Genomic DNA, 21357 nt, shown 5'->3' with positions numbered 1-21357 from the left:
ACAGCTCCAGCACAAACATCTACCATAGATCCGTCTTCAGTCACCTCAGACATCCTCTGTCAGAAATATTGACGTTTTGGTCTTTATTCATCATGAGCATTTTATTGCGTTGCCATTCTTCTTTATTTATTGACACATTTCAACATCACTCCATCACCCTAAAAGAATTACATCAGATGAAAAGTGTAACAGCTTCGGTGGTTGTAGGGAACATCTCAGACCCCATGTCTGTACACAGGAGCTTTGGGGCCACTTACAAGAAGATGACTATAGTGGGCATCTCATGTGGCTGCAGGAGAAGCTTCTCCAGGCTTGTGGATGATTTCCTGCTTCTCTCTGTCCCCTGACCTCGGGGTGACACAATGAAGGCACCAGGGCTCCCTAGTAACATTGGTGAGGTGTGGGTGAAACATACATGGGAGTGGCTTCTCCTTTCCCAGAACTGTAGGCAGACATTGCTCTTGCTCCTCTAGCTGAGGAAAGGCCTTCCTTAGCTTTTTTTAAAAAACAGATATACAAAATAACAGATTTCTTTGTAGCATTTTCATGCTTGTATCTCATGACATCCTGCTCGCATTTACTTTAAATCCTGAGCCAGTGTCGTGGTAAGGAAGAGGGGAGCTGAAGATGTAGCCAGTGGTAGCACGGTGAGGCCCTAGATTCAGCCCCCAACACTTCAAAAGAAAGAGGGAGGAGAGGAGGAAGAGGAGGAGGGGAAAGATGAATCCTAGGGCCGTCTCGTTGTTCAGTTACTCAGAAACCAATAGTTAACTGCTTACCAGACTGGAAACAAATTGTACTGTCTAGGCTAGGTGAATGTATAGTCTAAAGGGAGACAGAGACAAGAAACAAGTTAGCAGATAAAGGCATAAAAGATCTGTCCTCTGACGGGGGGGGGGGTGGGGGGTGTGGTGTGTGTGTGTGTGTGTGTGTGTGTGTGTGTGTGTGTGTGTGTGTGTGTGTGATGGTTAGGGCTGTGATCCTAACTAGAGCAGTTTGAAGTGTTAGGGTACAAGAATCGCTGAAGGAAGACCCCAAATTCAAAAAGTCTGCAAATATTCAAATACTCAACTAGTCTGCAGATATCACCAGCATGCAGGGGTCAACCATTCATCAAAACGGTGATCATTCAAGGGGCTCGTGGGCCCCTTTTACGCAGGTCTAGGGGAATTCTCCAGAAGGATTAGATAACCTCTAATATGATTGGTAGGGAGCAAAGCAGTGACATTAGTACAATTTTGATTGGCTGCTATGTTAGTTTCATTATAATTGGTGAGACCTTGTAGAATTTTGGGAATCTGCTCAGTTCTGGCCTTGTTATCTCTTCAGCTCGGTATCCTCAGAGCTGACTCGGCTCCAGACTTACCCTCCCTAAGTCAGGTCTCATTGACTAAAAGGCCCATTGTTCATGGCTCCCTCTGAGGAGCCAAATTTCCTTCCCAAGGAATTGAACATTTTTTTATTCCCTAAGATTTTGGACCTCTCAGAAGCCAGGTGTCACCAGACCTGGACAGGATATTTTGGCCAGAGAATGAAAGTCCTCCAAAAGAGGACCCCAGCTACCCTAAAGGAGCCTTCAAGAGACACAGCGCAGAGCTCAGTCTGCAGAGTGTCAGCCTTGCCTTGACTAGTGAGAATTTAAAGATTTTTATGGTGTCACAGGCTAAATTGCACCCTCTAAATTCCTGTTGAAGCTTTAATTTCAAATCCCTCAGAATTTGGAGATGTGGCTTTCAAAGAAGTGGTCAAATCAGAATAAAGGATTAGGGGAAACTCTAACACAGCTGACTGATGTCCTAGTAAGAAGAAATCTGGGGACAGAGAGAAGTCCCTGGAGTGCCCCTCACCGAGGTGACCATAGAAGAACACACCAAGCCAGTTTGCAAGCCAAAAAGGGAGGCTTCAGCAGGAACTGTGCTTGCAGAAATCCTCATCTTGGACTTCTCTGGCCTGCAAATCTTAACAAAGGTAATTCGTGTTGCATAAGTCTGTTGTGGTTATTTTTAAACCTAAGACCACCCAATCAGGTTCTAATACTGAGCCTAGGATCCCACCCCACCCCCCTTCTAGATTACTGAGGTCAGGAAGCAGCTGACTATGATTTGTCTTGTGCTCTAGCAGAAGTGTGGTTTTGCCAGCTATAGTTTCTACAGTGTGATTTTAGGATTCTGGGAACGTTTTAGGGAATACATTAATGCTAGGGTGGGTATTTGATGGTTGTTCAGGGGGTTGGTTACAGTAGTTGTGATCAAACAAGAAGCAAGAAGAAAGAAATTACATTCAGGAACTCTCTCTCTCTCTCTCTCTCTCTCTCTCCCTCTCCTCCCCTCCCCCTCCCCTCTCCCCTCCCCCTCTCTCCCCCTCCCCTATCCCCTCTCCCCTCTCCCCTCTCCTTGTTTCTCTACCTAGTGATAATGTGTGAAACCAGGGAGATAAAGGATGGGAAAAAGAAGAACCCACAAAGTAGCATAGCCCGACTACATGAACTTAATAGTACCCAAGGGAAACTCTAGCTGAATGCCTGGCCTCAAGGACCAAGGCAGCTGGTAGCTAACTCGGTGACACAGTCCGTTAACCATGGTCCTATCAGTGACCTAGCATGTCTGTAGCTGTTTCCATTACAGGAGTTTGACAAAGAATCACAGATGGCATCCTGGAAGCTATTGCTACCAGCATGCTACCACAGCAGGACTGCTTTGTAAGATCGTTCTGAGGGGTAAAGGGTTACAATTTGCCAGGCACTGGGAACAATGTCTCCCGCCAGGGTTTAGTACTGATATTGCAAACCTCTTTAGATGACTGAAGAGAACATGCTTGAAAGAGGCACCTTGCCCTAAGACACTTCACTCCCATCACTTTAGTAAACAGACCTAGTCCATCAAGTGCTTACCAAGAAGAGCCACTTCCAACCATGTGGCTTTATTTTACCCCCTGAGACCTTACCTGGCCTTTCTGTGTCATCTTGGAAGAAACATGAGAGGTCAGTGACTTGTTCATCCTACACAGTAGTGAGCTGGGATTCACACTCAAAACTACCTTTTCCTCCCAATTAGCTCTGACATTGCACCACCCTCAACAGGAGGTCTTCCTTAGCCTGAGAAGACCCAAGAACAGAGAAGCTGTCCTCTGTAAGGATGTTCGTGAATCAGGCAGGCTGGGTTGTTTGAGAATCTCCACGGTACTCTCTCAAATCCAGCCCAGGCCCACCATTAGGAGCCTTGCCTGGCTACAAGAGATGGGTAGTTCAGACGCCATATCCCCATTGCTAGGATTCTTCACTAGGGTCACCCTCATAGATTCCAGGAAGTTTCAACTGCACTAGATTTCCACACCATCCCCAAATGACTCCCAATTCCTGCTATCTCTCCCCACACTCTTCCTCCATCCCATCTTCCTGATCCCTCCCGCTCCCACCCCCACCCAACCCCAGTCCACCCATAAAATCTGTTCTATTTTCCCGTCACCAGGAGATCCATATATATAACCCTAGAGCAATGTTTCCTGAATGACCCTTTCACAGGGGTCACATATCAGACATCCTATTATCAGATATTCACTATGATTTATAACAGTAGTAAAATTACAGTCACTAAGTAACAATGGAATAAGCTTATGTTTTGATAGAGGTAGACCACCTGAAAAATTTATTCAGGAGAATCAAACAAAAAGATATCTCAATTCTAAACTTTTGTCTTGAGAGTTGTATTTTACAGAGTGTGCCTACTTGGAATCCTGGTCTCAAGAACTTTCAGCTGGGTCCAGTCAGGACACATCCTGCTACAGCATTTGCTTCATTCTTCCTGCCCCCTACCCCTAAGGATATCTCAACGCCCTTGTACAGCTTGAAGAAGTTATGGAGGAGTCGTTGCCCCAATTCCCTGGACTTTGGCGGGCTAAAAGTGGTTGTTCTAAAGTTGTTTTTATGAGGAATTTAGAAATGGTAATTTAACAGGGAGGAATTAGCTAGATTGAGTTATACAGTCGTAATCTTATTTGTCTAAGCTAAAACCAGGTACAGGATAGAAGGAAGCCTGTCATTGGAGGAGAAGGAAGGATGGGCGGAAGAGAAGTTTGAAGGAGGAGGAGGAGACTAGGAGAGGGAGGAAGAGACAGGACAGAGGAGAGAGAGACGGGGGAGAAGCCATGGCAGGTGATGTTAAGATTCTGCTCTGTGTATTTACAGGTTGTTATCAATGTTCCTAAGGGATGGATGGTACCGGGCTTTGTATGTTTAAGTGGGCAATTATATCTTACCAATTGGGTCAAAGATTATTGTGTTGTGTGTTCTTTTATGTGAGGGTTTGAGTGTAGGAAAGTGTGCGAGTGGGATGTGTTTCCGCCAAGATATCTAGCAGATATCTTTGGGCACCTCGGTGCAGACCAAGCAGGATAAAAGACAACCATTACTTTTTTATTTTTACAACAACAACCACAGCATAAGGAAATGTATTGAAGGGTCACAGCATTGGGAAGGTGAACCACTGCCTTAGACACTCCTCTATTATACTCTCTGGATCTATGAATTGTAGCTTGGTTATTATTTACTTAATAGCTAATGCCCACTTATAAGTACATACCAAATTTGTCTTTCTAGGTCTGGGTTGCCTCACTCAGAATGATTTCTTCTGGTTCCATCCATTTAACTGCTAATTTCATGATTTCACTTTTTAAACAGAAGAGTAATACTCTTTGTATGAATGTACCACATTTTCTTTATTCATTCTTTGGTTGAAGGGCATATAGGCTGTTTCCAATTTGGGGTTATTATAAGTAAATCTGCTATGAACATTTTGAGTAGGTGTTGTTGTGGTAGGATAGAGTATATTTTGCGTTTATACTCAAGAGTGTTATAGCCGAGTCTTGACGTAGATGAGTCCCAATTTTCTGAAGAGCCACCATATTGATTTCCACAGTGGTTGTACAAGTTTGCACTCCCGCCAGCAATGGAGGAGTGTTCCCCACACTTCATAACCTTGCCAACATGAGCTCTCACCTGTATTATTGATCTTAGCCATTCTAACAGATATAAAATGGAACCTCAAAGTAGTTTACATTTGCATTTCCCTCCTGGCTGAGGATGTTGAATATCTCTTTAAGTGTTTCTCAACCATTTCAGATTCCTCCATTGAGAATTCTCTGTAATTTAGATCTGTACCTCATATTTTAATTTTTCTAGTTTTTTATGTCTTTATATATTTTAGATATTGGTCCTCTGCTGTGTGTACAGTTGCCTAAAATCGTTTCCCACTCTGCAAGCTACCACGTTGATTGACAGTGTCCTTTGCCTTCCAGAAGCTTTTCCCTCTCATGAGGTCCCATTATTAATTGTTGACTTTAGTGCCTGCACTATTGGTGCTCTGTTCAGAATGTCTTTTCCGGTGCCAGTGCGTTCAAGGCCGTTCTCCACTTTCTTTTCTATCAGGTAGAATGCATCTGCTTTTATGGTGAGGTCTTTGACTCACTTGGACTTGAGTTTTATGCAAGGTAATAGATCTTTTTGCATTCTTCTACATGCAGACATCCAGTATGGCCAGCATCATTTGTTAAAGATGCTGTAATTTTTCCAGTGTGTGTTTATTAAAAATCACGTTTTGTGGGTATGTGGATTTATGTCTGGGTCTTCGATTGGATTCCACTGATCAATGGAATCTGTTTGAATGCCAATACCAAGTACTTTTTATTGCCGTGGCTCTGTAATACAACTAGAAATCAGAAATGGTGATCTCCCCAGCAGTTCTTTTATTGTTCAAGATTGTTTAGCTATCCTGGAGGTTTCGTTTTTTTCATATGAGTTTGAGAATTGCCTTTTCAAGGTCTGTAAAAAAAAATTGTGACAGAATTTTGATCAGGATTGCATTGAACCTACAGGTTGCTTGGGGGAGGGGCATTTTTACTATGTTAATCCTACTAATCCGTGAGCATGGGAGATCCTTCTATCTTTTGATACCTTAATTTATTTTTTCTCATACAAGTCTTTCACTTGCTTGGTTAGAGTTACCACAAGATATTTTACATTGTTTGAGAGTATGAAAGATGTTATTTTCCCAATTTCTTTCTGTGTTATTAGGATAGAGGAGGGCAACTGATTTTTTTTACATTAATCATATATCCAGCCACTTCACTGAAAAGTATTTATCCGCTGAAGGAGTTCCTGGTATAATTTTTAGGGTCATTTATATACACTATCATATCATCTGCAAATAGTAATACTTTGACTTCTCCCTTTCCAATTTGCAATTCCTTGATATCCTTCAGTTGTCTTACTGCTCTAGCTAAGACTTCCAATACTATATTGAATAGATATTGAGACAATAAACAACTTTGTCTTGTTCCTGATTTTAGTGGAGTTGCTCTGAGTTTCCCCTTGTTTAATTTGATTTGGGCTATGGGCTTGCTGTAAATTGCCTCCATTATGTGTAGGGAAGTCCCTTGTATCCCTGATCTCTCCAGGACTTGTATCATAAAAAGGGGTTGGGTTTCATCAAAGGCTTTTTGTACAGCAAATGAGAAGGTTTTTTGTTTTAGTTGTTTACATGGTGGATTACATTTATGGATTTTCCTGTGTTGAAGCATCCCTGCATCTCTGGGATGAAGCCTACTTGATCATGGTTAATGAACTTTTTAATGTACTGGATTTGATTCAGTTTGTGAGAATTTTGTTGAATATTTTCACATCTGTGTTCATAAGAGAAACTGGTCTGTAATTCTCTTTCTTTGTTCCATCCTTGTGTGGTTTGGGATTCAAGGTACTTATGGCCTCATAAAATGAATTTGCCAGTGTTTTTCTGTTTCTATTTTATGGAATAATTTCAGGAATATAGGCATTAGTTCTTTGAAAGTCTGGTAAAATTCTGCCTTAAAACCATCTGACCTTGGGAATTTTTTGATTGGAAGAATTAATGACTGCTTCTATTTCCTTAGGGGTTACAGATCTATTTAATTAGTTTTAGCACATCTTCATTTATCTTTGGTAAGTGATATCTATCAAGAAAATATCCATTTCTTCTACATTTTCCAGTTTTGTGGAGTACATGTTTTTAAAGTATGACCTAATGATTCTTAGAATTTCTTCAGTGTCTGTTGTTATGTCCCTCTTTCCATTTCTGATTTTGTTAATTTGGAGATCCTTTCTGTGTCTTTCTGTTAGTTTGGATAAGGGTTTATTAATTTATCAAAGAATCAACTTTTGTTTGATTAATTCTTTGTATGATTCTCTTTGATTCTATTCTATTGATTTCAGTTTGATTATTTTCTGCTTCCTTTTGTTCTAAGACTTTCAAGTGTGCTGTGAAATCACTATGACATCTCTTCCGGGGGCTGGAAAGATGGCTCAGTGGTTAAGAGCACCAACTGCTCTTCCAAAGGTCCTGAGTTCAAATCCCAGCAACCACATGGTGGCTCACAACCATCTATAATGAGATCTGATGCCCTCTTCTGGTGTGTCTGAAGACAGCTACAGTGTACTCATATAATAAATAAATAAAATATTTTTTTAAAAAAAGAGAGATCTCTTCCATTTTTCTTTTAAGGTAGGCGCTTACAACTATGAACTTGTCTCTTAGCACCCCTTTGTGTTGCATAAGTTTGGGAATATTGTGCACTCATTTTTATTGACTACTAGGGAGTATTGAATTCTTTAGTTTTTCTTGACCCATTAGTCATACAGTAGAGAGCTGTTCAGTTTCCATGGTTTGTAAGCTTTCTCCTGTGGTTGAAATCCACTTAATACATAGTGGTCTGATAGGATGCAGATTATTTCAATTTTCTTGTATCTGTTGAATACTGTTTTGTGGTCCAGTGTGTGGTCAATTTTGAAGAAAATTCTGGGAGGTTCTAGAAAAAAAAGTATATTCTTCTGTGTTTGGGTGAAATGTTCTGTAGATGTGTATTAGGTACATTTGGTTTATAACATCTCTTCGCTCCAGTATTTCTTCTCTTTTTAATATTTATTTACTTTTATGTATGAGTACACTGTAGCTGTCTTCAGACACACTGGAAGAGGTCATCAGATCTCATTACAGATGGTTGCGAGCCACCATGTGGTTGCTGGGAATGGAACTCAGGACCTCTGGAAGAGCAGTCAGTGCTCTTAACCACTGAACTATTTCTCCAGCCCCAGCTCCAGTATTTCTTTGTTTAGTTTTTGTCTGGATGTCCTGTCCTTGGTGAGAGTGGGGTATTGAAGTCTCCCTCTATCAATGTGTGAAAGTCAATGTGTTGTTTAAATTTTAGTAATTTTTCCCTTTTTTTTATCTTGGTGAATTTTTCCTTTGATGAGTACGAAGTGTCCTTCCATGCCTTTTTTGATTAGTTTGGTTTGAAATCTATTTTGCTAGATATTAGAATGGCTACTCCAGCTTGATTTTTAGGTACACTTGCTTTGAAAATCTTTTTCCAAGCCTTTACTCTGATGTAATGTCTATCATTGAGGTGTGTTTGTTGTATTAGCAGGAGATTGGATAACAGATTGCACCCATTCTGTTAGTCTATCTGCTAATTGAGGAATTGAATCCGTTAATATTGACAGATATCAATGGTCATTGAGTGTTAATTCTTGTTATTTCATTGGTGGTGGTGTGGTAGTAGTGGGTGCAGTTCCCTTCTTTTAGTTTTGCTAGTGTGAAATTATTTATTTTCTGAGTTTTCATGAGTGTAGTTAATCTCTTTGGGCTGTAGTTTTCTTTCTACTATCTTCTGAAGAGATAGATTTGTAGATAGATATATGAATATGATTGTATCCTGGAATATCTCACTTTTTCCATCTACAATGTTTGATAGTTTCACTAGGTATAGAAGTCCAGACTGGCATCCACAGTCTCTTAGAGTCTGCAGGACATCTCTCCAGGCCCTTCTGGCTTTTAGAGTCTCTGTCGAGAGAAGTCGGATGTAATTATATTAGTTCTGCCTTCATATGTTACTTGGTCTTTTTCCCTTGCAGCTTTTAATACTCTTCCTTTCTTCTTTTTGTTTAGTGTTCTGATTATTATGTGGTGAGAGAACTTTCTTTTCTGGTCCAGTTTATTTGGTGCTCTGTAAGCTTCTTATACTTTAATGGGCATCATCTTCTTTGCATTAGGGAAATTTTCTTCCATAATTTTGTTGAAAATATTTTCTGGACATTTAAGATGGGGCTCTTCTCCTTCCTCTATACCTATTAAACTTAAGGTTGGTCTTTTTATAGTATCCCTGATTTCCTGGATGTTTTGTGTCAGAAAAAAATCAGATTTAACATTTTCTTTGACCAATATACATTTCTTCTATTGTATCTTCAAAGCCTGAGATTCTCTTTCATCTTTTGTTGGTGATGCTTGCCTCCATAGTTCTTATTCAAATTCCTAAATTTTTTACTCCCAGAATTCCCTCAGTTTGCATTTTCTTTATTGGTTCTATTTCCATTTTCTGATCTTGGACATTTTTATTCATTTCCTTCAAATGTTTGTGTTTGCTTGTTTGTTTGTTTGTTTGTTTGTCTTCTTGACTTTCTTTAAGGAATTTTTAAATTTTGTTCACCTGTTCCAAGTAGAGAATTGTGATATTTATAAGTTATTAAGGTTAAATAAAAATCTGAGGCTCCAGGTAGAGAGCTCAACAGATGGATATAGATTGCTTTAAAGAATTCATTCATTCCCTCTTTAAGAATCTCTATCATTGTCATATAGTTGGTTTTAAGGTCTTTTTCTTGTGCTTGTGTTGGAATACACAGGTCAGGCTGTGGTAGGATAGCTGGGCTCTATATCTTGGCTAATAGTGATTATGTTTTATGCTGGTAGCTAGGCATCTGAGTTTAGGGTGATATAGGTGTGATGGTTTGAACATGTTTGGCTCAGGGAGTGGCACTATTAGGAGAAGTGGCCTTGTTGTAGTAGGTGTGGTCTTGTTGGAGGAAGTGTGTCACTTTGGGGCTGGGGGAGAGCTTGGAACCCCTCTTCCTAACTACCTGGAAGCTAGTCTTATTTGCCTTCGGAACTCTTAGCTCCTCCAGCACCATGCCTGCCTAGTTGCTGCCATTCTCCCCACCATGATGATAATGGACTGAAGCTCACAGCCTGTAAGCCAGCCCTAATTAAACATTATCCTTTATAAAAACTGCCTTGGTCATGGTGCCTCTTGATAGCAATGAAAACCCAAATCAAGACAATAGGTCTAGGTGTGGATTTCTGGGAAGTAGGACGGATGGTCTGTAGGATCCACAGGAGGTATCAGCATCGGGAAGGGAGGCTGCAGCTGGTGTTCCGTTGCAGTGTTAGGGACAAGCTTGGGGAATTGGGACTGCTGGGGGAGCAGAGAGCAATATTTTTATTTTTAATCAACACATAGTAACTGCATGTATTTATGAGGTATAGTGTTATATTTCAATACATTCAATGCAGTGCAATTGATTAAGATAACTGAGTATCCATTCAAACGTTTATCAATTCTTAGTGCTGGGACCATTCAGCATCCTCTTTATAGGTGCCTTTGAAATACATAATTAATTGATACCAATCACATCTGTTCTCTTCCCTACATGGTCCCTCAGCTCAGGGAACCCTAACTCTGCTCACAGTTTTGCCAGCTGTGCTTCGATTGAGTACGGATTCATTATTTTTAGCAATATCATGTTTTATAAGGCTAAGATATCACTATAGCAAGGCGTTTTCAGGAGCTTCTACTGTTTCAGATGGCGGATTTTTAAGTGGCTCTGAAGTCATAGACATGAGAGAGCAACCCAGAGGGATTCTGCTCTAAAGAAACGAGAGCGAGGGAGGCATCCAGGAGTGAGCAGCAGAGGCAGCTCCTGCGAGGACAGTGTGATTTTAAATGAATAGGTGCACCTCACCATCCATCCAGCCTGGGAGTAGCAACGGGAGAAGGCAAGGTTACAGAGGGGAAAGAATAAAAGGAAACGGGACCAGTGAAAAACAGAAAGGAAAGAAAGGAAGGTCGAAGCAAGCCACGAGGCCTCTAGAGAACCATGGGGAGGTGAGGAGGGGAGAGCCGCTATTTGCCTCTTGGCTCAGAAAAAATTCTACTGGCACGAGGCCATCCTGGGCTGTTCCCAGGGTCACATTCAGCTGCACTAAGAACTCTTTCAAAGTTCAGTCTCGTACATGTGGATTCACTTCAGTTTGGTTGACTTATGGGACATTTATTGAGCCTCATAATACACCAGGTGTGTCCCGATTATGAGGCATCCATTAAACTCACCCGAACGGATGGTGCGTGCCTGTAATCCCAGCACTCAGGAGGCTACGGCAAGGCGAGTGCTTCAAGTTCAAGTTCAGCCTGGGAGACGTGGGTTTTTTTTGGGGGGGGCAATCAAAAGTAAAATAGGATTAATACCATCTGTTTTAAAGATCTCTGTGGTGTGTGTTTATGTGCATAGCTTTCTTTCAAGTAATAACAATATTTATCAAGCACTCCTGAAATAATGCTGGCACTTTCCTAAATACCTGATATTTATCCCCCTCAGTAAGCCATAAGCAGCTCTGAGAGCTCTTACTGAGCTCCTTAGGAGAGGAAGGCAAGTTGGAGGCAGAGGGACAGGGCATTCATTGCCTGAGGCGTCCTGGCTGTTGGAACGGCAGAGATGGTCTAGGGAGGCCAGCCTAAGCCTCCACAGCTCAGGACTGTATTCCCTTCCTAGCTGGCAGCCTGCACAGGTTCATTCTGTGTCCCCAGTGCCTCCAGGTGCTAGCTTCCTGCCACTGCCTGCCTCATAGTCAGCAGTTATCTCTGGTCCCCACTGGAAGCCTGCATGGTGTGGCAGTGCAGGCAGGCGTCCCTTGGTGCATGCAGAGGACTCACTTTAATTAAAGCGGGTGGCGCTGCAGAATGAAACTGGCAGAAAGGGTTTCCCAGAGCCCCTGTCTCTGTATTCCCAGGTCTGCCCATCTGCACGGCAGACCCCAGGCAGCTGGAAGGCAGATACGAAGTGTGTGGTGGCCTGGCAGAGCCTTCTCTTCCAGTTTTAATTAAGCCTGCAAATTGAGCGCACACATACACACAGCCAAGCTGGTTTGCCAGGGATTTGCTGGGTCTGTGTTCTCCTGGTAGCTGTGTCTCAGCATTTGGAGGGCGGCCCATGGAGTGGAAGAACAAGGAGCCTATTCCACACAGCACAGCAAGAAGAAAAACCAAACAGGATCTATAATCACGAAGGATGAGGCTCTGGGCATACCTGTGATCTCAGTTCAATTAACCTCTGCGAGTTCAGGTTCAGCCTGGGAAAGCCCACCCCAAGCATGGGTGGTGCCTTCCTGTAGCAGCCCAGATATAAGAAGGTCCAAGGTCAAGGTCTTGCTTTTTGCCTGTTTGCCTTGGCATCCTCCTGGCTAGCTCATCTACCTGGTTGCTGCTACTGCCATAGCTACAACTGGTGCTGTCCTTAAGTGCTGTGAGATCACAGATTCTTCAGTCTTCCAACATGGACTGAGACCAACGGATTTCCAGTAGTGCCCAGGCTTTTGGCACCAGACAGGACTGTTAAGGCACACAACCCAGTCATGTTCCTCCAGAAAACACTGGCTGATACGGGATGCAATTCAAATTTAGTTTTAGGTGGTAAATAACGCTGCAAAAAAAAAAAAAAACACTGAAGACAAAAAATTTAAAAAACAAACAAAACAAAACAAATGTTAAAGACAGCACTTTAGAAGAACAGGCTAAGCATTCCTTATCCAAAATGCTTGGGACCACAGTATGTCAGAGTTTAGAGTTTGGGTCATTCTGATATATTAGCCTAGACTTCATAGGCTGAGCATCCCTAACTAGATAACCCAAAACAGGAAGCACCCCCAAGTCCCCAATGCTTCTGAACCTGGCCCTTTAGACCCTCAGAGTTAAAGGTCTCACGGAATACACAGTAGAGGCAATAACCATAAGCCTCTTCTACCCGCTGACCCAGCTTAGACATGACAGCATTTGGACCTGATCTGAGAATACAGTTGTGCTTAGGAAAATTAACTTTACATTTCCTTGAAAACGTTTCATAATTCAGACACTTTTCTCTCCCCACTTAACCCCAAGAGTCAAGGTTGGACACAGGCAGAAGGAACTAAACCAGGGCTGCGCTGAGGAGGCACAAAACCATTCCCCTTCCCGTCCCGCAAAAGGAGAATTCAAACCTTTCCGTTTGGTCAGCCCATTCTCCCGGCTTCTCCTGAAAAGTTGCCAAGATCCTAGACAACGCCTTAGTGCAGCCATAGCTCCTTGCCCTACACCTTTTAAAGCATGGCCTTCTCCACACAGTCATTACTGGGTAGAGAAACCAGACTGCGTTTTAAGACATTCATTTGTGGTTCAATCAACATAATGGGTAAACTGCAGGGAAGAAGCATTTCAATGTATCGGCATCAGGTGAGCCATTCCTAAATCCCCGAGCCATAAGGACAGACGCAGCGCCTTAGAAAGAGGAGAGAGAAGCCTTTAGCTGTATGTTTCATAGAGCAGATCATACTTCTTGAATTTCAATGTGGCAGCCTCTCTGCGTTGCCATCCTGCCATCACCGGATGAGATGCTTGTTATAAAAAAGAAATACGCGTGACTGCTGGGGATGGTGCCGTGTTAATGGCTGCATACTGCAGTCTGAGAAAGCCTTCACTGGAATGTTGTCACTTGTGCCGAAAGGTACCCAGACTTTCCTACCTGAACTGTCAAATGCCAAAGTTGTTCAGAATAACGTCGGACTAGCTAAAGCCACAAATTCCCAACTAAAAGGCCAGCTCGAAGAACCCCAGGGACAAAGTCGATTCACCGTGGCTGGATATAGAATCACACTTACAGGTCTGTATATGAGGGTGTTTCCAGAGACCTTTAACTGAGCACAGAAGGTTTATCTTGAATATGAGTAGCATTGCTTGGGTCCTAGACTGACTAGAAAAAAGAAAGTGAGTATTCATCTCTGTCTTGGTTAGGTCTCCATTGCTGTGAAGAGACACTATGACCAAGGACACTCTTATAAGGGACAACATTTAATTAACATCACGGCAGGAAGCATGGCAGCACCCAGGCAGGCACGGTGCTAGAGAAGGAGCTGAGAGTTCTGCATCTTGTTCAAAGGCAGTCAGGAGAAGACTGACTTTCAGGCAGCTAGGGGAAGTGTCTCAAAGCCCACAGTTCATGGTGACACACTTTCCTCTAACAAGGCTACACCTCCTAACAGTGCCATGCCCTGGGACAAGCATAGTCAAACCACCACAGTCTCTCTCTGCTTCCAGACTGGGGATGTGATACATCCAGCTGCCTCACCCTCCCATTGCTTTGTGTTCCCCACCATAATGCACTGTATTCTCAAACTTTGAACCAGAAGAAATGCTCCCTGCTCTACCTTGCCTTGTCAGGTATTTCATCACAGCAGTGAGGAAAGTGACATTTCCATGATAACTACTTCCACCCTATCTTTCTCCTCTGGTCATCTTCTGACTCACTCGCTCAAAATCAATGCCTCCCAGGGAAGCCATTTCACACCTCCCTCTTCTACAATGGCCACGTTGCAAGAAGGTTTCTAATAGAATCACAGCCTTCCTGGCATGTCTGGTCTGCCGCAGGTACCGGAGTATTCCTTTGTAGAATGCTTTCTCGGTTTAAACAGGATAAACCAACAAAGCAGAATTTTACTCATAACAAGCTTTAGTTGCCAATAAGAAAAGGAAAGGAGCAAATACATTGTTAAAATGTACTTTCAAATAAGATGAAATACAATTTAATAAAAAGTTCTATAGCTCTCCATCACATAAAATGGATAAACTCACTTCTCTGCTTCCCTTGATCATCTAACACAGCCAAGGTGATGAGGACCAGGCCCTATGTGTACTTGTGCATGCATGCACACGCATACACACTCACAGCACTTCCTAATTTCAAGAAGGCCCAACAAAAAATGAAACTCCAGGAGAAAGCACACAGAGTGGTCAGACCTTGGATGCTAAACACCATTCTCAACTCAGAGGAGCCAAGACCCTTGGGAACTACCGAATTCCAATATTTACACAGGGAAGGAGATAGATTTAATTTTAGAAAGTGAGGAATTGATCCAAGACTGATGAGGAATAAAAGGTATTATTAAGCTAGAGTCACCTTGAAGAGACTTTCCGCTCAAGTCGATATAGGACACCTCAGCACCAGGAGAATTACTGAGAGTAGTGGGTCATAACTCACTATGTAAAACCTGACTCCATACTTCTGTACAGAATAGAAGTGACCAGCCTACCATAGAAACTCAATACAGAAGAGTTGGCAAAACTTAAAAAATAAAATAAACAACCTCAGCAACTGTGGTGGTCTCAATCAATCTATAAGAGAACTAGACACAACTAGCCAGTAAGATGTCAACGAGGAGCAGGTGAAGGAGGCAAGGAGGATTGCCCCAAAGTGTCACTCACAAAATGATTACCTATTTTAAAAAGCAGAAGGCAGTATTTACCTTTCTGGTAGAAAAGCTCAGCAAGGCAGCATCTTACCGTGTGATCAAATTTACCATCTCTAGTGAAAGGGTCTCCAGGAACACTTGACTTCCTACACCACACATTGAGAAAGTCACAGCATCACTTTGTGGTATTCCTGACACAAAGGTCACACGCTTAACCTAAACAGGTGAGGATATCAGACAGCCCAAACAGGAGGGCATTCTACAAGCAACCCTATTCACCACAGCCATGAGATACAAGGACAGACAGGGAGGGTCATGTCACAGCCAGTCTCACTCAAGGACATCAATGGTGTGCTCTGCTTCCCAGATGTGCAGCTCGGTAAAAAGAGAAAGTAAGCCGAAGTCATCCAGAGAGCTGGCGAGATGGCTCTGTGGGTAGGGCCTTTGCAGCCAAGCCTGATAACCTGAGTTCAATCCTTGGAATTCTCAGTTGAGGAAGAGAACTGACTCCCAGAAGTTGACCTCTGGTCTCCATTGTGTGTGCACAGACATAAATGAAATCAATGAGTGAATGAATTGCATCTGCTAGGATGCAAATGTTCACACCGTAAAGCTGCACACGCTTTGCTTTCTAAGCCAAGGACCCCACCTACTGTGCAGTGAAGCAGCAGTTCCCAGCTGCAGGAAGCCAAGACAATGAAGCAGCAAGATGTGCAGAAACCTGCATTTGAAACTATGAAAGACATTGCTGGGGCCATCAAAGATCTTCGCGTGGGCAATGAAGATTCCATATATGATCAGAAACTTCAGGGAACTGAAGAGATGGGTCAGTGAGTACAGAGCTACAGACACAAGGGCCTTAGATCAGATCTGTAGGTAAAAGCTAGCAATGGTGTTTCTTGCCTGCAACTTACAGTGCAGTGTGGGTCAGAAACAGGCCCATCCCAGGGGACTCTGGACCAGCCACTCTAGCCAAATGGAGAGTAACACATTCAGTGAGAGACCTTTGTCTTAAGAAAAAAAAGTGGAAAAGCATTTGAGAAATACACACACCTGCATAGGTGACTCCACCTGCATGCATGCACACTCGCCTGCGAGCACGCACACACACATAAACACATGCATGTACGCATGCACACAAACATACACAGATTGCATCAGTGTTACTTTTCCAACTAAAACATATTTAGCATGTGTCTGTGTGTGTGGTATATGTGCATGTGTGTTTACATGTGTGGGGGCTCACATGTATGTGGGACTGTGGTGGTTTGAATATGCTTGGCCCACGGGAAGTGGCACTATTAGAAGGTGCTGTCTTGTTGGAATAGGTGTGTCCCTGTTGGAGGAAGTGTGTCACTGTGGACGTAGGCTTCAGGATCTCCTAGTGCTGAAGCTCTGCCCACTGCAGAAAAAATCCTGCTGCTGCTGCCTTCAAATCAAGCTGTAGAACTCATGGCTTCTCCAGCCCAAGGTCTGCCTGCACACTGCCATGTCCCCCACCATGCTGATAATGGACTGAACCTCTAAAACTGTAAGCCAGCCCCAATTAAATGTTTGCCTTTATAAGAGTTGCCTTGGTCATGGTGTCTCTCCACAGCAGTAAAACCCTAACTAAGCACATGCATTACATTAGGAGTCTTACGCGATCACTGTCTATCCCCTAGGACAGGAGCTCACACAGGAACCCTGAGCTGCTTATGCTTTCAATTAGTCTAGCCCTGGCCTCCACCTTCTGAGTGCTGGGACCACTCCATCAACCCATGTTTACGTGGATGCTCTGGTCTTCACACTTGTGTGGCAAGTACTTAACCCACTGAGCTGCTCCCAAAGACCCACTTTTCCAATTTTGAAGACAACTGAGATTACACACAATAAATATCTTGTCTTTAGGATCTGTAGCTTGAAGCATCAAAGACCAATGAGATGTCCTGTCTGTCTGTAACTTCTCCCAAAGGTCCATGCATTCTCACCAGTATAAATACCCATTACCCATGAAGCAGTTAGAAAGTCAAATGACCAAGTGATAATACCATATCAGAGGCTTGGGGATTAGGGAATAAAGGGGTTTGGGAGGCCTTTCTTGAAATATTATTTCCAAAGAAAATCAAGGAATTCTATTGTAACCAAGTTTAAGCAGCCTGCAGCTCTTGCCTTTTAGGTAGGAGCCCAGCCCCTTTCACACTCTCTAAGTTGGAGAAAGGTCAAGGGTAAAAGTGTGAAGTGGTGGGGATCTACCAGGCCACTAGGGTCCTGGGGTCCTGTCAGCTGCACTGCCCTGGTTGCTATGGAAACCTGTCTTCGCTTCTCTCCTCTAAAACTCAGGGCTAGAATATTGCTTCACCTCCACAGTTGCTACAAAAGATGCCAACCAAATGAAGACAGTTTTCAGTTTCCTGCTGATTGTTGCCTTGCTATCAGACTTAGACTTTGGAGTCTTGGTGAAGCAATGTTCTAGATTACTTCTATCATTAAGCCTTATTGCTTTAAGTGCTAATACTTTACCAGCTTAACATATTAACACTGACCCACTAATACATTGTTAAGCAATTCAATTTCAAAATGACAGGGCCAGAGTGATGGGTCAGCAGTTAGGAGCATGGGGATGAGCCACCCAGGTTTGGCTCCCATAAGGCAGCTTTACAACCAGTAAGCTCCAGTTCCAGATCCTATGCCCTCTTCTGGCCTCCAGTGTCACTTGGCACGTGCATAGTGACAGACATACATGCAGGCAAAACAACCAATAATAATAACAATAATGACGATGACGATGACGACGACGATGATGATGATAAACAGAAATCACGAGGACAAGGTTTGGCTTTATTTTATTTTGTTTTTCCAGGATTATCCCTCTTTCCCTCTCTCCCTCCCTCCATCCTGCTCTAACTTATAAGGGAGCAAGTGTGTTAAAAGGTTGCTGAGGCCAACTGTCCCTCAGACAAGCTTTATTAGCAGGGTTAGATTTGAGAGGGGGGAGGGAGAGGAAGAATGGAGAGGAGAGGAGAGAGAGAGAGAGAGAGCGTGCTTTGTTACCCTCTTCACAACAGAGAGGGTACATCTTAGAAAGCAGGGGGGGGCACCTTGAGTTCTGGAATATTCTCAGAGTTGCAGCATGTTGGGGTGTTCAATCGGGAGAGCCTTCAGTTCCAAAGAACAAAAGCGCTTTCTTGCTCTGATAAGTTTTGGCAGGCCTAAAGGGGTGTTGCCTAGGCTAGGTGCCAGGAGTCACAAGATGGAAAGGAGCCAGATAAAAAATAAAATTATAACTCAAGGTTGTCTGAAGCCTGCATGTCAGGGAGAGCTGACCTTACATCTACAAGGTGGAGGAGCTGTGAGGCCACAGAAGGTTCCTTGTCAACTCTGGCCACAGAGGGCTGGGAGGATGATAGGCATGTTGAGGTGGCCTGATTTCTGGGAGAGAGAGCTAGAGGGTCTGTGATGAATCATCTCTAATTTCCTTCTTTGGCCTGCCCCCCAACACACACACACACCCTTCCCTTCTTTCTTTCTTCCTGTGTTGTGTAATCTCCGGGTTTATTTAAATCAATACACCACCCCCACAGTGGATCCAGCCCCCCCCCCACCTTAGCCTTAATCTGCCCACGGCACCTTCCTCCAGGATGCCTCCAGGATTGCTGGAGGAAACAGCAGTTTTTTGCTAGTTGAAGAAGAGGGTGGGGCCCTTGGAGACAATGACCTGAATTGTTACAGTTGGCCTGGGAGTCAGAATGCAGCTAAGCCTGCTAGGGACTCCCGGTTGTGGGGTGCGGGGAGGAGGGCTGAGGCCTTTCTCCTTTTTCTAGTGTTCTGAGCAGTTCACAGAAAGGTAAGGGTGGAGAGAGCTGGCAAGAACCTGGTAGCCGCTCTTTTTACTGACAAATGCTCACGACCTGGAAATTTAAAGGCTAGCTGCATTTCTCTTTGGGAAGAATTAATAATGGTGTTCGGTTATTATTTTTTTTTTCTAATCTGTAGTCAGCCAAACCCCATACCTTCAGTTTTAAAAGAAGCAGAGAAGTGTTGGGCTGTACATGAATAATTATTAGCCCACTATAGTGAGCACCCAATTGTGAGATAATCGGAAAGCAGCACACTGTAGTGGCTGGGATGTATGGGCAGGACTGGGGGAGGGGGCGGAGCATGACAGGACCTAGACAATGGATGGTCGGGAAGGAACGATGTGGGTACAGCACACAACAACACCGACACATTGGGCAAATAAAAGGCAGGCACTGCGAATTCAATGTCTTTCTGAGATACGGACAATCAGGAAGCCTCTGTCTTGTGCATTAAGGCAAAATCAAAACTCATACTATAAACGTATAAACTACTGTAAAGCACATATATGGGTAAATTTTTATAAATTAAAAAAATAAAAGGATTCTGGGTGGTGGGTTGGGTGACCCGAGGGGCTTCTGCGTGTATTTGAGCCGTGACTTAGGCCCCACAGAGTCTCCACAGAGATAGAGTCAGTCGCAGGGTATCCAACAGCTACAGCAAACTGAGAAGTCAGAAGCCGGCGGCCAAGGTGTCCACTGAAGCCTGCAAGCGAAAGCACTCGAGACTGAAGCAGGCTGAGGAAGATGCCCGGGCTGAGATTGAACTACCCCCGGCAGAGGGAGAAGGGGTTCAAGGCCAAGGAAACTGCAGCACTGGGGTCCCATCGCAGCTGTAGCAGCGAGATGGAGGAGACCCAGGAGAAGACGACTGTCCTCCAGAACTACTTCGAGCAGAACAGGGATGAAGTCCTAGATAATTGGCCTTTTCATGTGACATCCGGCCAGAAATGCATGAAAACTACCACATAAACAGATAGGACGTGGAGGCACCTCTGTAGGTTGGCACGGGATCTGCCCCCATAGAGTAGGAAGCCTCCACAGAGCTCGAGTTCTATTCTGGAAGGCATTAAATTATTCCTCAGTGCTGCTGTAGGTCCCTTCACTTTGTGAGAGTATCAAATCTAACTTTTTATACAGACTTACCACATCCTGACGTTTCAGTATTTGTCACCTGTTTTCCTGTGTGTCCCTGCAATTAACATGTCTCAATGTTGACTTTTATTAATCTACTAAAAGAAAACAAAAAATAACTTCTTTGAAGACAGAAAAGGAGTAAATTGTTCCCTTCTACTTTCTTAAAGGTCAGGGACGTTTTCTATGAAAAAGTAGTAAATGGCTGTTTGTAACAGCCATGAAGAAGCAGCCCTCCTTAGGGGACTCCAGCCTGGATCATTTAGGACAGCCAATGTACGTGTTCAGGTTGCCGTTAGTGCGTCCTGTGCTAAGGCAAATCACTAGTGCTAGGACTCAACTTGTTACATGTTACTTATAAAGTAAAACGTCACCGTCTTGCCTTTCAAAAATAAATTAAAAGAAAAAGAAATTTAAAAGAAAAGAAGGAAGCAGAGCCTTGTTAAGCTGCCCGGCTGACCTCAAACTCTAGGCTCAAGCAATTCTCCTACCTCAAATTCCTCAGAAGCCAAGACTACGATGTCTGACACCGCATCCTACCATAAGGCATTAAGTCCACTTAATGGTTTTTCTGCCTTTAAAACAATTTTCTCCTCACTTTAGTGACTGCCTAGGGACATTGTAAGAGGGCACTTTTGCAGATGTGACTCAGTGAAGGCTGCTTCTGGGGCAGGAGAAAGCATCCTTTGTCACTCTACCCACACGGACACCTCCCCCACCACCAGGTGCTTTCAAATTGGCTAGCCGTTAAATATTATCAGTGAGCTATAATTTATCCAAAGCAAAACCAAGAATGGAAAAACTTGTAGATATATTCATACAAGCATATGCTATACATTAAATATATCCCCCAACCTCCTATTTTCCCCTTTGTTGCTCTGAAAACTTTTAAATTAATTTAAAATATAGTAAATCACTATACTAGCAATAGGGATAAACCCAGGCACACTGGGATTTAACTTCTAAAGTACCAACGTTTTGTGATCTCAAAACTTCCCCCTTTTCCTGATAATTTATACACAATTACCTATAATTTT

General features: G+C 43.3%; 1 pseudogene; it reads left to right on the top strand.

Moving 5' to 3' along the window:
* The window catches only part of LOC116907241, a 37838-nt pseudogene extending 17672 nt beyond the window's left edge, over positions 1–20166 (top strand).
* Positions 20167–21357: the final 1191 nt, after the last annotated feature.

The sequence above is a fragment of the Rattus rattus genome, chromosome 8 (assembly GCF_011064425.1).
Source record: "Rattus rattus isolate New Zealand chromosome 8, Rrattus_CSIRO_v1, whole genome shotgun sequence".
NCBI lineage: Eukaryota > Metazoa > Chordata > Mammalia > Rodentia > Muridae > Rattus > Rattus rattus.
Note: the sequence above shows the minus strand (reverse complement) of the source record. Positions and strands in the feature narration are given on the sequence as shown.